We start from the raw sequence: 13855 nt of genomic DNA, 5'->3' as shown, positions 1-13855 counted from the left end.
CTAGGGTAAGATGTTTCAGAATTAGCTGATTTTTTTTTTAGGATGATCTCCTTACCATAGAGGCCATCCTCACCAAAATCAGCCCATTCCAAAACTTTTAACCTCATTGAAAGTTATTTACAAACTAATGGTCCACGATACTTATAAACTACGGTTAGAAGTTTTAAAATTGACTGATTTTTTGTATGGATGATCTCCTCACCATAAAGATCATTTTCACAAAAATTCAATCCATTCCAAAACTTTTAGCCCATATAAGACAAAACACTTTGACTAGGAATTTGGTAACCTAATGCTACCTTATATATATAGGGGAATGATAACGTCTAAAGCCTCATGAGGAAATTAGCAATCTCCAACACTTTTTTTTCTAATAATATGGCTTTCCATTTTTTCATTTAGTAAAAAAGACAAGTCTATATCAGTCCTTGTATATAATAAATACTTATTTATTTAATTAATACTTGTCTCTTTCATAATAAATGATAATGGCTTTTAATCTTTATAATTAAATGTTTTATTGCAATAAATGATTTGACAATCAATGTAAACAAGTATTTATTGTGTAAATGAGATCTTGGAACGTTAGTATTCCCATATATATATATTTATATGGTTCATTTTTTAATTTGATATGGAGGTGGTTAAGAATCAATTTGGCGTGGAAAGCTTAATTACATCGACCCTCTTTCTTTCTATGTAGATCACGTATACAGGAGATGTTGTACATGATCCTTTGATCAAGATTCCGTTACCAATTTGATTTTTGCTTTTTTTCTAGTATAGTGTTGTTTGTTTGATTGATTCTTTGGGCGGTAAGTCAAGAATAAGGCCGATCTCCAATCCAAGGCAACTGATTCTTGAAATGAAATAAGGAACAAGGAGTCAAGAGGAGAGGTGTAGCCGATGAGCAACAGGATGAGTAAGCTATAATAACTGCAGGGGATGATGAACACAACTATCTGATGATGACCACAAATCATTCTATTGCCTCACAATCAAATAATATTGTTTGTCCACTGGGGAGTACACTAATAATTGGAATACAAATCATAATGTAGTTATTTGTTTTGTATTTGGTGTCAAAATATATGACATCTCTAAAATGTTTGTAGTCGCATCTTGACTTAGGGTCAGCAACAAAACTACTGCAAATCCGATTGTCCTCATCAGTTCGAAGCTTGTAGAAGAAACACTTATTTGTTTCTTGCTTGCATGTTAAATATTCCAAAATACGTTGTGCATCTCCTTTACTTAAGAACTTAATACATGTTTTAGATATAAGATTATAACAATCTGACCGTGTGAAGTTCAAATTCTCTGCCCCACCTACTTTTGTACTTAAATAAACAAATATATCTGTCGTCCTGATTCCTGGTGATCACATATTTTGTATGAGACTAGTCTGAGCTACTTCTATATTTTGATGGGATCTCAAAATATATGCATTTTCTAGGTTCTCAAACATATGATTGTGATCTTCTAGAAACTCAATCACTATAAAATTATTGGATTTTTCAAACCTCTTTAATATAAGAACCGCATTTCGATCATCTCTCTTTTATGTTGGGGTCGATTTTTTTTTAGTACTTCCCTTCTAAATCATAACATAAATATCTTCTTTTTATTATCTCATTGTAAATGATACATCGTTTTCTTTCAATTACTAAATCCAACTCTCTTTGCAAATGCATTATAAAAAAAAATGTTTCATTGTCTATATTAAATGACATCCCAACTTGCGGAATGTCACTAAAAACTTTAGACCCTCAACTCTACCCGTATTTGCAACATCTTCAACATTTTCTAATTCTTCCTCTACCCTCAATTCATCATCAACATTTTCGACACTTTCGTTGTCAATCTTCATCTAGAAAAAAAAAATATTGTACATTACCTATGTCAATGTATCCCCTACATACTCCTTTTTTTACCAAACTAAATAAGTACTTTAATATATTTGGAAAACAATTGCTAAATATCATTAGATTGGAGGAGTTCAGTGATGAGGATTGATCACTGTGATTCTCGCCATCAGCACCTTGGAGGAGTTTTTTTTTTCCCTTTTCTTCTTAATTGGACAAAAGGAAAGGGGATAGAAAAAGATTTTTTTTGTTTCCTTCGTTATTTTTTAAAAAAAGGAAAGGGGAGAGAAAATCAAGCACAGGTCAAGAGTTCTTTGGGGTTGAGCAGGTTAGGAGAAAGAAAAGTTACTTTTCTCATTTCGCTCAACAAAAAAATTACTTATTTAACATGCCCATAAATTATTGGAATCAAGTGACTATCTGGAAGGTTTCGTTACTTTTAGCGAGATCGTCATTATACAAACCAGCGAGATTGTCACTTTTGGGGAAAATACAAGTGAGTTTGTCCCTTAAAACCTATAATCTCGTCACTTGAAAAACCAATGATCTCGCACATTCACGTTCTGGTAATAAAAATGAATAATTAGCTGCAATCATAAATTCGGCTCACAAAATGGCAATTTTTCCATTCTAATAACTGGATATCGAATATCCCATTTGCAATACAAGCCACTGAATTCTAGCCTTTATCTTTTGTGAGAAAGAGATTGAATTTTATACAGAAACAATATTCATTTTGCCAACCAAAAGTCTTCAAAATTTATGATGATGTTAGAACCCAATTTTGTGTGGCCAATTGTCCTACACATTTTTAGTAATTTATTTGCCCAAGAAATATATTAAAGACGTCAATAATAAAGAACAAAATCCAATATAATTAGAATTAGAGATGCACTCTTTAAGTTTTAGTAGGAAACCTTCATGGATAGGAATCTTACTAAAAGAGGATATCTAGGACCTCTATCTCCATCTATTTAAGTGGATCGACACCCCATAATAGCAAGAAACGCACAACATACATCTAGGATTTTGAATGGTGGTGATCTCCATCAATCACTAGAACTCTAGCAGATTCAAATAGAGATGAGAGAGAAGGTGAGTCTAGAAATTGAAGAAATACAATTGGGGATTTGTGCATATCGTATCATTACATGGATTACGAAAGGCACACCTCTAGCATAATCTTGGATTATTAATTTGAATTATGTCACAACCGAAGTACCCTAAACTTTAATTCTTAAGAACATGAATAACTTTCTTGAGATATATGAATGATTCTTGATCTTTGAGAATTATAGTCTAATAGTTATGAAAATAAAAGATTTTGCATGTTATAAATCTCACAGATTAAATTTAAATTCATCGACCATCACTACTTTTATTGGCACACATAGGCTTCTCTTTTTGGCGAACTTTTATTTTGCAGCCTTTGAAAGGAAAACTCTAAAAGTCACTCTCTCTCTCTCTCTCTCACCATGGTTGAAGAAGAAGAAGAAAATGTGGTGGTGATGTTTCCTTTCATTGATCAAGGTCACATAAGACAATTCTTAGCTTTAGCTCTTCAACTAGAACAGAAAACCAACTACACAATCATCTTTGTCAACACTCCTCAAAACATCACCAAACTCCATACATCTCTCCCTACCAACACCTCCATACACGTCATTCAACTTCCCTTCTGTAGTTCAGATCACAATCTCACACCCAACTCAGAGAACACAGATGTCCTTCCTTACCCTCTCATCTCACACCTCCTTCACGCCTCCAAATCTCTTAAACCTTCCTTTGAGCAACTAATCCTCAAGATCACCAATCAAAATCAAGATCACCCTCCTCGCATCATATCTGACATGTTCTTTGGATGGACCGTCGAAATCGCCAATTGTTTGAACATTTTTCATTCAATCTTCAATGCGGGTGGTGCTTACAGTACACTACGTCATAATGCGCTAAAAACGACTGTCCATGACAGTTGTTTTTGAAAAAACCGACTGCCCCTGCAGTCGGAATGGGGGTCGTTTTAAAAGGAGTGGTTTTTAAAATGCGACAGACCAAAACAGTCGGAAAAAACGACTGTCCAGGACAGTCGGAAAAAAACGACTGTCTTCAACAGTCGGAAAAAACGACTGTCTTTAACAATCGTAAAAAACGACGGTTTTAGACAGTCGTAAAACTGTCGTTTTTTCCGACTACTAAAGACAGTCGTTTTTCTGAATTTATAATAATAAAAAAAAAATTCTGAATTTTCAATTTGAAAAAATGGATCATCATACTCATCGCAAATATTCTTTCAATAATTTGGTATAAGAAAGGTTCTAAAATACAAAATACATCGTTCTTTCAAGTCTCACTTCAATACGATCTAAACATAAAAGTTTCTAAAAATACATATAAACTACTGATTAAACTTAGCCACCAAATTATCATTGCCATTATCATCTTTGCTGCCACATGATTGAACTTTGCCACCACCACCAAATCCATACTTCTTCCCCGACACGATCAACTGCAGCTTGTCGTAACCAACAAGCACACCAGCACCTGCAACTGCACGCAAGATGTTTGCCCCAGCACCCATAAAGAGGGACTTGGCCCTTTCATTCTTGAGAATCTGAGAGAATGCAGCCAATGAACTCTTCTACTTGATAACCTCTCCAAATGTCATCATCATCCTTCGACGCACTGTATCAATAGGGTATGAGGCCAGCTCAGACCCAATTGTGATCCCCATCCCAATAGAAAACTTGCTCGGAAGCTATCCTGCAATCACCAAACACAATAGCACACATTGTCCAAACTGTAAACGTATACAGCCAATAATTACAAAAACCAAAATACTAATATTTCTTCTGTTTCTACTGACCTGCATATCACCAACCAACAAAACTGGTTTTAGAGAATCATACATTCCAAAGTAGAGCCCACGGTACACAATAGAAATTATCAGCACTTTCTATACACAGGTCTGACACGTTTGTTCTCTGCCCAAGCCAGTCTTGCTATATCTTTCACCATGGTTGTTCTATAATAAATAGGCTCTTCACATGCTAATGCCCTTAGCCCACACCCATGTGTGGTCCTACATTGCTCTCTTAGGCATTTTGCAGCCCTTTGGATTCAATAAGTATTAACTTAGATTTATTTACATTTTCTTCCATTAGTTTTGATATTATTGGCAAAGAAAACAAATGTTTCTAGAAAGTCAGTTCTGACCCCACCAAGGAGAGGTATATATATATTGGCTGGTTCCTTGTTGCTTCCCAAACTTCATAAAGAATTGTGATAAATTGACTTGAAAAAAACTACTCGAATTTCACACACTGATTGTCTACTAAATCAGAGATTTTTTCTGGTGTGTCGCAAGAAAAAAAAAGATGAATGGTTCTGTGTACATGCAACATCAGCAAGTTAATTTTGAGTGGCTTTTTTTCAAGTCAGTTTATCACAACTAATTCAAACAAGCAACATTACAATCAAGATAACTTGCTAACCTAGCAAATTTACAAGCCTTTCTAAAACTTGATTAAGATCAGATGAATCAAAATCAGAAAACAGACAATGAACAGTTAAAAAAATAAAATAAAATCATTCATGTAAGTGAAATGGTAGCAATCCATTTGTTTCTATATGGTGCCTAAGTAAAAGCTTACAGGAGGGAGGACAAGCTTTGCTTCCAGATGTAGGATCTGCAGCTAGTACGCTGAGGAGTGAAACCACAAAAGATGATTCCAAGAGGCCATACCTGAAGGGCACGGACATACAGACCAGCTTTTTCACAAAGTTGTGCAACAAATAATTACCTTTGTTTAAGAGATATGTGAACTAAAGAGAATTACAAGAACTCTTTCAACAAATAATTACCTTTGTTTGAAGAAATGCATGTTCTGGTAAATTTGGTTTCAGGACATCCAACAGAAAGACTGTTGCCTCACGAATCAGGTTTCTCTGGAATAGAAAACAACAAAAACAAAACAATCCCAAGTGCTATGTTATTCAAATATTGGAGCAGCTTGAATACATTTTTCAGATGGTTAAACAAATATGGGAGCACTCTGTTGTCAACCTAATATTATAAAACCAACATAAGAAACTACATACGAGAGATATACCTGAAGGAAGAGATCTGTGATTGTGTTGTAATCAACTGGACATCATCAGAGCAAAATTGACAGCTCCCTGTCATCCAGAAGAAGTTGCAAGTCATCCACAAACCACAATCAGAAAATGAGTTTTGGTAAAACATAAGCCACAAATAATGAAGAATACAGGAAAAGGCTCATCTTTTTTTAGTATATGTCGCTTAGGTGGGATATGATGTGTTTATTCAGGGACTGAGCTGTTTTGCTTCTTGTGTTTGGCACTATTACATTCAATGTTTATAAACACTGATGTGTGAGGCAAGGCGCTCGGCTGATTAGTGCCTCGAGGCATAAGCACCTATTAGTTGGGGTACTACTTCGTTCAGTTTGGGGCCAAATTAAAACTGAACCAACATAGGTCGATAAATAAGAACCAGAACCAATTACTAAGTTAGTAAAAATGAAATTCAATGCACGAAACGATCCATATTCAATTCTTTTCATATCTTGGTAAATATCTTACTCTATTAAAAACTGTACATAAAAGAGGTTCAAGAATCCAAATTTAAGAAAGAGCAACATTGAACCTCATCCATGATGAGTGATTTTATACTTTAAGCAACATTGAACCTCATCAGTTTCAACTATTGCTTCAAGCTTTACGAATTTGCACATTGTTTTACCATCACTATCTTTACTAGTGATACCCCATTTAAGAAAGAAAAAAACCCCATTCAATTCGACTGCCATTTGTAGCATGTGAAGGCATTTTATTCCTTAATATGAAATTGATGGTAACACTTCTTGAACATATAATGCCAGTTTATCTTTAGAATTGAAACTGATGGTGATATCGTGTTGAAATTCAGCCAATATAAGAAACAAAATAGAAGGTAATTGGCCATGAAGATTATTGTGGTAGTAAGAAATGGGTCGTTCAAGAACCACTTGAAGATCCTTGTGAGAGGAAAGAGAGAATGGTGAATAGCATTGAAAAAACAAAGAGACTCAAAAAAAGCTACAACTTAATCAGTTAGTTTCAAAGAAAACATACCCGGGAAAATAGGTCCTCCCTCATCCAGGGAACCAAATACTTCCATGGCCAGATGTCCAACGTACTTACTCCATTACTCTTTGGGCGTATCCTTCCAGTCATTTGTGGAAGTGATTAAAAGAATGCATTTCCATGTCATAGCTTGGTCTCCCATCGAGTGGAAAAGTCTGTATAGGATCCAGTTATTGAGAGATCTGAAGGAGACTAGCATAATGAAAGAAAAGGAAATTGCTACTATTCAAGATGTGTGTTAAAACTAGTGAAAAAATAAATTAGCAAAAACAAAGACTTTCCTACAACTTTTATGGGAATTCTTTTTAACTAATCAATAATTTCTGTAGAACATATACATACTGTGAACCAAAGTACATACTGTGAACCAAATTAAGAAAACCAAATGATAAAGTTAGTTTGTAGGGACAAAAGGAAATAAAAAGAATAAAGCTTCCATAGATATCGTTATTCAACAACATAGTTTAGACTTGATCAATAGGAATTGGATAAAAGAGACCAAAGTGATTAGTAATACAAGATCACAATGTAATATTTTATCACATTTCAGCTTTCAACACAGCAGCATTAGCATATTCTTGATTATGCACTGGTGGAGCATAGTAAAGAACACTAAGAGGACTTTGGGGCAGTAGCGAAGATTATAGAGGAAGTGGTCGCTATTATTAGTAGTGGCAAAACAGAAGGTTATGGCAGCAAGAGTAGTGGTGCCTATTCAGCCAAGCCATCTAACCCAACCAAACCTAACAAGAATTGGTTAAATATACCTCCCTTGCCCAATGAATCAGCATCTTCATTGACACCTCTGTAAATGTTCCTTGCAAACCTTCTAAATTTTAGAACACCCTATACTTTTTTACTCATTAGAAAACAAACTGGCTATAAAAATGTCAGATTAATAAACATGGGGCAGTTACATAACTCTGCCTTTGTAAGCATTAATCTTGCATTACTTGTTCTTTCACTTTGGAAACATTGAATGCAAAATCATTCTGATTATAAGAAAAATATATGAAATGTTCATGAACAAGGATCAAAAGCAAAATAAATCGAGAAAATCTCCATACTAAAAAGGGGGTAAAGCTCTTAATGCCAAAAGTTTTTTTTTTTTTTTTTTTTTAAGATATCAAATCTTTCTTTTTAATAGCCTATGTAATTTTTGTTTTTAATCTACACGTGGTGGTAGCATACATTATAATAAGCTGATGATATGAATTAAGAGAATCAAGCAAACTCTTCAATTGAACCGGATGTGACCCAAAGCGATAGTGTCTAGGCTATGAGAGTTCGTTTGGAATTGGATTAGATCCCTTATACCAACAAGTGGATCTAAATCCAATCTAGTAACACTTGTATTGGATTCATCTTACATCAAATCAGATTCAATAAACAATATGTATGAAATATAGATATACATCATATATCTAAATAAAATATATAACATCATTAATCTACATTTTAATTCACCCGTTAATGGATTAGAAAATGATTGGTTCATATCAAATCCAAGCAGCTACATGATTGGGTCACAAATTGACACTCATTTGCATTTAAAATAAGGCCTAAAAATGTACAAAGGAAACGAAAAGCTTTAGCAAAGAAATAAAATTGGTCACTACGAACGAACAACTAAACTCACAATCCTAAGAAATATTGACTCTTTAATTTGGGTTTCCTTAACTCATCATGCACTGAAGATTAAGTGGGAAGGGTTTGGGTGGTGGGGGGGATGCTTACATGGTATCTACCTTGAGACAGAGAAAGACAGAGAAAATGAGGTGAAAAACTTCAGATAGATGAAACGAGAGCTTGTGAAATCATAAGACTTCAGTTTGAAACTGCAATATAGGTGAATGTTATTTACTAAGAAGTTTATCAATACCCTCTCCATTGTGTCAGTCAATCAGTCTTACATAGGTGAGCACTCAATCAATGCCCATTACTCTTTATGGCTTTCCATCAAACTATTAGTGTATGCTACCTCTTTGATTAGATAAGGAATTTTTAGCTACTGGTATCTTGAAGGCTTCATACTTCGTCTGAATTGACCAATAGCTTCAATCATATCCTTAAAGCTACCCAAAAAAGCAATATTAAATGAGATGCCTGCTTGATAACACCATCAAGCAATGTTCTCATTCTTAACCTTTGATAAATTTTACACACAAACATACATTTCGATGAAGATGACTAAGATGTTTGTGTCGAAATATCCCACCCTTAGAAGTCTTCTCATAGAATATGCATGTGAAACCATTTGTGTTTTTTATTTCTTTTAGGTAAGCATGCTTCCACACGAGGTCTTTTCTGTCAGTTCTACTACTATTCTTATTACTAGATTGCGAATTAAATTAAAAATAAAATAATATCAGGAAGAATAATTTATTAGTAAACTAAGCAAAGATAAGAATCACTTATGAAAAATCCGTACTTTTAAAATTTTGGGCTTTTGCAATGCATATAAGATAACAATTAAAGATTTTTGTTGTTTTGACGTCTACACGTATTTTACACTTTTCCTACATGAAAGCACACATACTACATGTAACATCTCCCAAGGATGCATTATTGGAAATATACAGGTTTAAGTAGGAATTACATAATAACTTTGTTGTTTTTGGGGACAAGATTTCATCTTTAAACTGAGTTTAGATTGTTTACAAGGAACAAGCAGTATCATCTTAAATATTGAGACTAAAGCCATGGTCGTTACCATGCACCAAAAGAGGTTCATTATCCTAGATAGATAAGTAAATAAACTCATGGTCCTGTTAAGACATGAATAAATTCAACCCCAGTTTAATCTCATATGCACAGGTAAATCACTATTACATAATTTCAGCTTATCATAGTGACTACAATTATTGTAATATCTCTCATTTTTTTCTGAGTGTTCAATGAACATTACATGCTGGGATTACTGCTTCTAGGAAATGGTTTTACTTTATAAATTCGAACAATAGTAGAAGTACCTAACAAAATAAGGTCGACTTCTAATTAAAACTAATTATGTTCTTATCAGTATTGTTTTTGGCTTTTTTGAAAAAAAATACATCAGACACAAACAGAGAAATTAATTGGATATAATGTTCTACATCAAGAATCTTCAACACAACTCACAAAGTACAGAAACATCAATTAAACTATGCTACAAGTTTGTCAAGAATGATGTCTCACCTGGTTCCCAAGAGAAGGTATGACTTGATGAACAATCCATTGCGAGTCAACCACACCGATCTTCTCGTATGCAGGCTGCTTAGATGAAGGAAATTAAGGGGTGAAATCAGACATAAAGGGGTTATCTGATTAGTCAACCTTTAACACACCGGTCTTGTCTGAATCCGAACAAGGCAAAAGATTGGAACATACAGGTCATCTGCTTAGGCTTCATGCGTATATGTGCTTATAGTAAAAGAGATGAATCAAAAAAACAAAATCCACTAACCTCAACACATCTTCTTAGCACAAAGTCCAATCCCCATCCATGCACCAAATCATTCTACAAACTCATTATTAGACACAACTTGTCACTAGAAGGTTAAAATCTAAAACACATTCATCCGAAAGGATCCTGAAATAAAAGAGCAGCATGAAGATGCCAGCTTGCTAAGTTGGTTTAATTCTGTGAGAGTCAAGACCTCTGAACAAAACCATGTGGTACTAGCAAATTAGCTATGCGTGAATTCCATATATCAAACTCATTCACAAACTTCTTTATTCTAGAGTGAATATCAATAATAAAATTTCCAAACCTAAATCTACTAATCAAATAGGGAAAAAGAAGAAAAACAAACACATAATGTTATAATATGGAACAAATAAATAAAATAATTAGCGGTCAAGTAAATGAAAGATTTCCTAGTTCCATAGCTTCTATCATGTAAGAATTCCTGCCCAAAGAAACACATAACCAATGCAAACATAAAATGGAGGCCAAATTCACAAGTTTTGGGGAACCAAAATTACAGCAATTGTAAATAGAAAGGGCCCTCATTGTTTATTTATTTTTTAATAGGTATAAGCATGCATTATTAGAGAAAAATAGAGTACGTTAGGATGTTGATATGAAAATTCTAGCACAAACAAAAGGAAACAAATTGCGGCATATAATATACTTGCTCTCATCTTAATATGAAATCCCAAAAGAACAGAACTCTAATTCTTTGAACAAATCAGCTCTAATTTGTACAAGAATTATTGGCTATGATATTTATACAGAGATAACATTCAAAACCTACTCTAAATCTCTTGCAAATGGGTACTTAGAGCAACATGTCACATAAATCAAATAGAACACAACAGAGGTATGTCATTGCCCATGTTATTACGTTATCACCCTATCTTGTCTGATGAGGAAACCTGACCTTATTCATATTGAACAGACTTGATACAAAAATGTGCAACTACAAGAGTTACTAACAAAATAAACTTCCATGAGATAGATTTCACAAAGGACAAGAAAAACCACAAACAGAGAGACGTTCATAAACTGAATACCTGAGATTCTTTTAGAATTTCTTCTACGCCAGCCAAAGATTGATTTTGCTACAAGCATACAGCGATCTTCGAACCAATTGGCGTCACATTCTCCTTCTTCTGCAAACATGAGAAACAGATTAACTAAAGAGACAGATCGGATCCTGAGATGAAAAGCTCGAATCAGCTGGAACTCGAAACCTAGATAGATCTCAACTGAGATAGATGTATAGATAGATAAAGAGAGAGGGATAATCAAATTCAGAACTAAGAGATTGCAGAAAATTAGGGTTTTCAGAGGATAAGCTTACCAATGTGAGAGGAGCGATGATTGGAGGAGATGTAGTGGAATCAGAATCCACCATCAAATCGGTTTTGCTTAATTGGAAACTTGCAGATAGGGTTTGAACTTCACCATCAAGGATCTGAGTCTCCGGATGAATCAGAGGGATTTTAACCGTTTGATGAGGAAAGTTCTTGAGTTTGATCTTGCAAAAACATGGAGAACTTGAAGGGTGAACGCCAGATCGAGGAGGTTTCGAAGCTATGGGGATCTTCAGAGCTAGATTTCCAACAAGGATTCGAACGAAAGGACAAGGATCCACAAACCCTAGATCTGGAATGCTGTGGAGAGAGAGTGCGTGCGAGACACAGATACATATAGAGTGTGAGAGAACGAGAGAGCGACCGAGGACGAGAGACAGAGAGTCGAGGACGAGAGAGAGAGAAAGAGTGAACGAGAGACCGCAGAGAGTGAGAGAGTCGTTTTTCTCTCTCATTTAGAATGGCTATTGGCACCCCAATTTTTACTTCTTCCGTAAAAACGACGGTTAAACGACAGATTAAAACTGTCGCAATTAACGACAGTCTTAAGCAGTCGTTTTTAGACAATTACGGCGTCGCGAAAACAGCAATATGACGTAGTGGTATGGCGGTGTACTTCTCTCTTTGGATCAATCTTCCTCATTGTGCAACGAATTCTAATTATTTCTCTCTTCTTGGTTTTCCTTATGTTTCGAAAATTCATCGATCTCAACTCGCTACGAATCTCAAGAATGCTGATGGTTCCGATTCTTGGTCTCTCTACCTCCAAAGAGAGCTCCCTTTGTGTTTCAAGTCCGATGGAATGTTATTTAACACCATAGAAGAACTTGATCGAACCGGGTTGACTATTTCAAAGGAAAAACTGGTGGTCGGCCAGTTTGGTCTATTGGGCCGGCTCAATTTCCCCTAATAAACAACAAAAATACTGATCTCAGCCACTACATCAATTGGCTCAACACCCAATTCCCGTCTTTGGTTTTGTTTATGTGTTTTGGTTCACAGAACACCATCTCTAGCTCACAAATGATGGAATTAGCGATCGGGTTGGAGGCTAGTGAGAAGAAATTTGTTTGGGTCGTTAGACCTCCAGTTCGGTTTGAAGTTAATGAGGATATTAGATCAGAATGGCTTCCAGAAGAATTTGAAGATTGAATCAAGGAGAAGAATAGAGGGATTTTAATACGAAAATGGGCACCACAATTGGAAATTTTGTCACACAATTCTACCTCGGCGTTTCTAAGTCATTGCGGTTGGAATTTGATCTTGGAGAGTCTAAGTCACGGCATCCTGATCATAGGGTGACCATTGTCAGCAGAGTAATATTACAATTCAAAATTACTAGAGGAAGAGGTGAGTGTATGTGCTGAGATTGCAAGAGGAAATATTTGTGAGATCAAACATGAAGAGAAAGAGTGATTGAATTGGTCATGGTTGGGACTAAGAAAGGTGAGGACATGAGGAATAAGGCCTGTCAAGTTAAGGAGATGATTAAGGATGCAATTAAAGAAGATGATGAAGGTTTCAAGGGTTCTTCTCCAAGATCATTTGATGAGTTTATATGTACAATGTTGAGTATGAAGAAGCATAGAGAGACTAAGGGCCTGGTCGTTTGGGCTTTCGAAGCCAGCTTTTTGAGCTTTTAAGCCTAAAAAGCCAGTTGATGTATATTCGTTTCGGTTTTTTTAGCTTCAATATATTTTAAAAAAAGTTTTAAAATGGCTCTTTTTTAGAGTCTCTCTGTGCCGACTTCTTCGTTCAACTCTTGCATGAAGCTCATTACCGAAAAACGGTTGAAGTGCAATTATCGAAATGCCCCTCATCTTTAGTTAAATTTCCAAGCAAGTTTTAACCTAAAATCGAAAGAGAATCGAACCATTCTCTCTCAACTTCGTCTCCTTTAACCCGATCGACTGTCACCCTTCTCGCTTCTCTCAGCTTCTTCAACCTGATCGACTATCAATCCTTCTCCCTTATCTCATATGTCTCTCATGTTACAAGAATCAAGAAACATTTTTCGTTTCTCATCTTCTCCAGCAAGTTCGATC

At 35.2% G+C, this 13855-nt stretch overlaps 1 long non-coding RNA gene and 1 pseudogene across 7 annotated transcripts; one reads left to right on the top strand and one right to left on the bottom strand.

Annotated features, from left to right (window-relative positions):
• The first annotated feature begins 3340 nt into the window (after positions 1 to 3340).
• On the top strand, positions 3341 to 13453 carry LOC147400512 (UDP-glycosyltransferase 92A1 pseudogene; annotated as a pseudogene).
• Positions 4139 to 10791, bottom strand: LOC147400513 (uncharacterized). Of its 7 annotated transcripts, none has more exons than XR_015179383.1 (6): positions 10456 to 10791; positions 10188 to 10265; positions 6999 to 7192; positions 5975 to 6041; positions 5727 to 5810; positions 4139 to 5607 (listed from the first exon to the last, which is right to left on the bottom strand). It is a non-coding gene; the product is annotated as an uncharacterized LOC147400513 (long non-coding RNA). The 7 variants fall into 7 exon arrangements; XR_015179382.1 differs by having other exon boundaries at positions 10188 to 10262; XR_015179380.1 differs by having other exon boundaries at positions 6999 to 7165; positions 10188 to 10262; positions 10326 to 10789.
• Positions 13454 to 13855: the final 402 nt, after the last annotated feature.

This window comes from Akebia trifoliata, chromosome 6, assembly GCF_017979445.1.
Source record: "Akebia trifoliata isolate Shusen 1 chromosome 6, ASM1797944v1, whole genome shotgun sequence".
NCBI classification, from domain to species: Eukaryota; Viridiplantae; Streptophyta; class Magnoliopsida; order Ranunculales; family Lardizabalaceae; genus Akebia; species Akebia trifoliata.
This window is presented reverse-complemented; position numbering and strand designations above follow the sequence as displayed.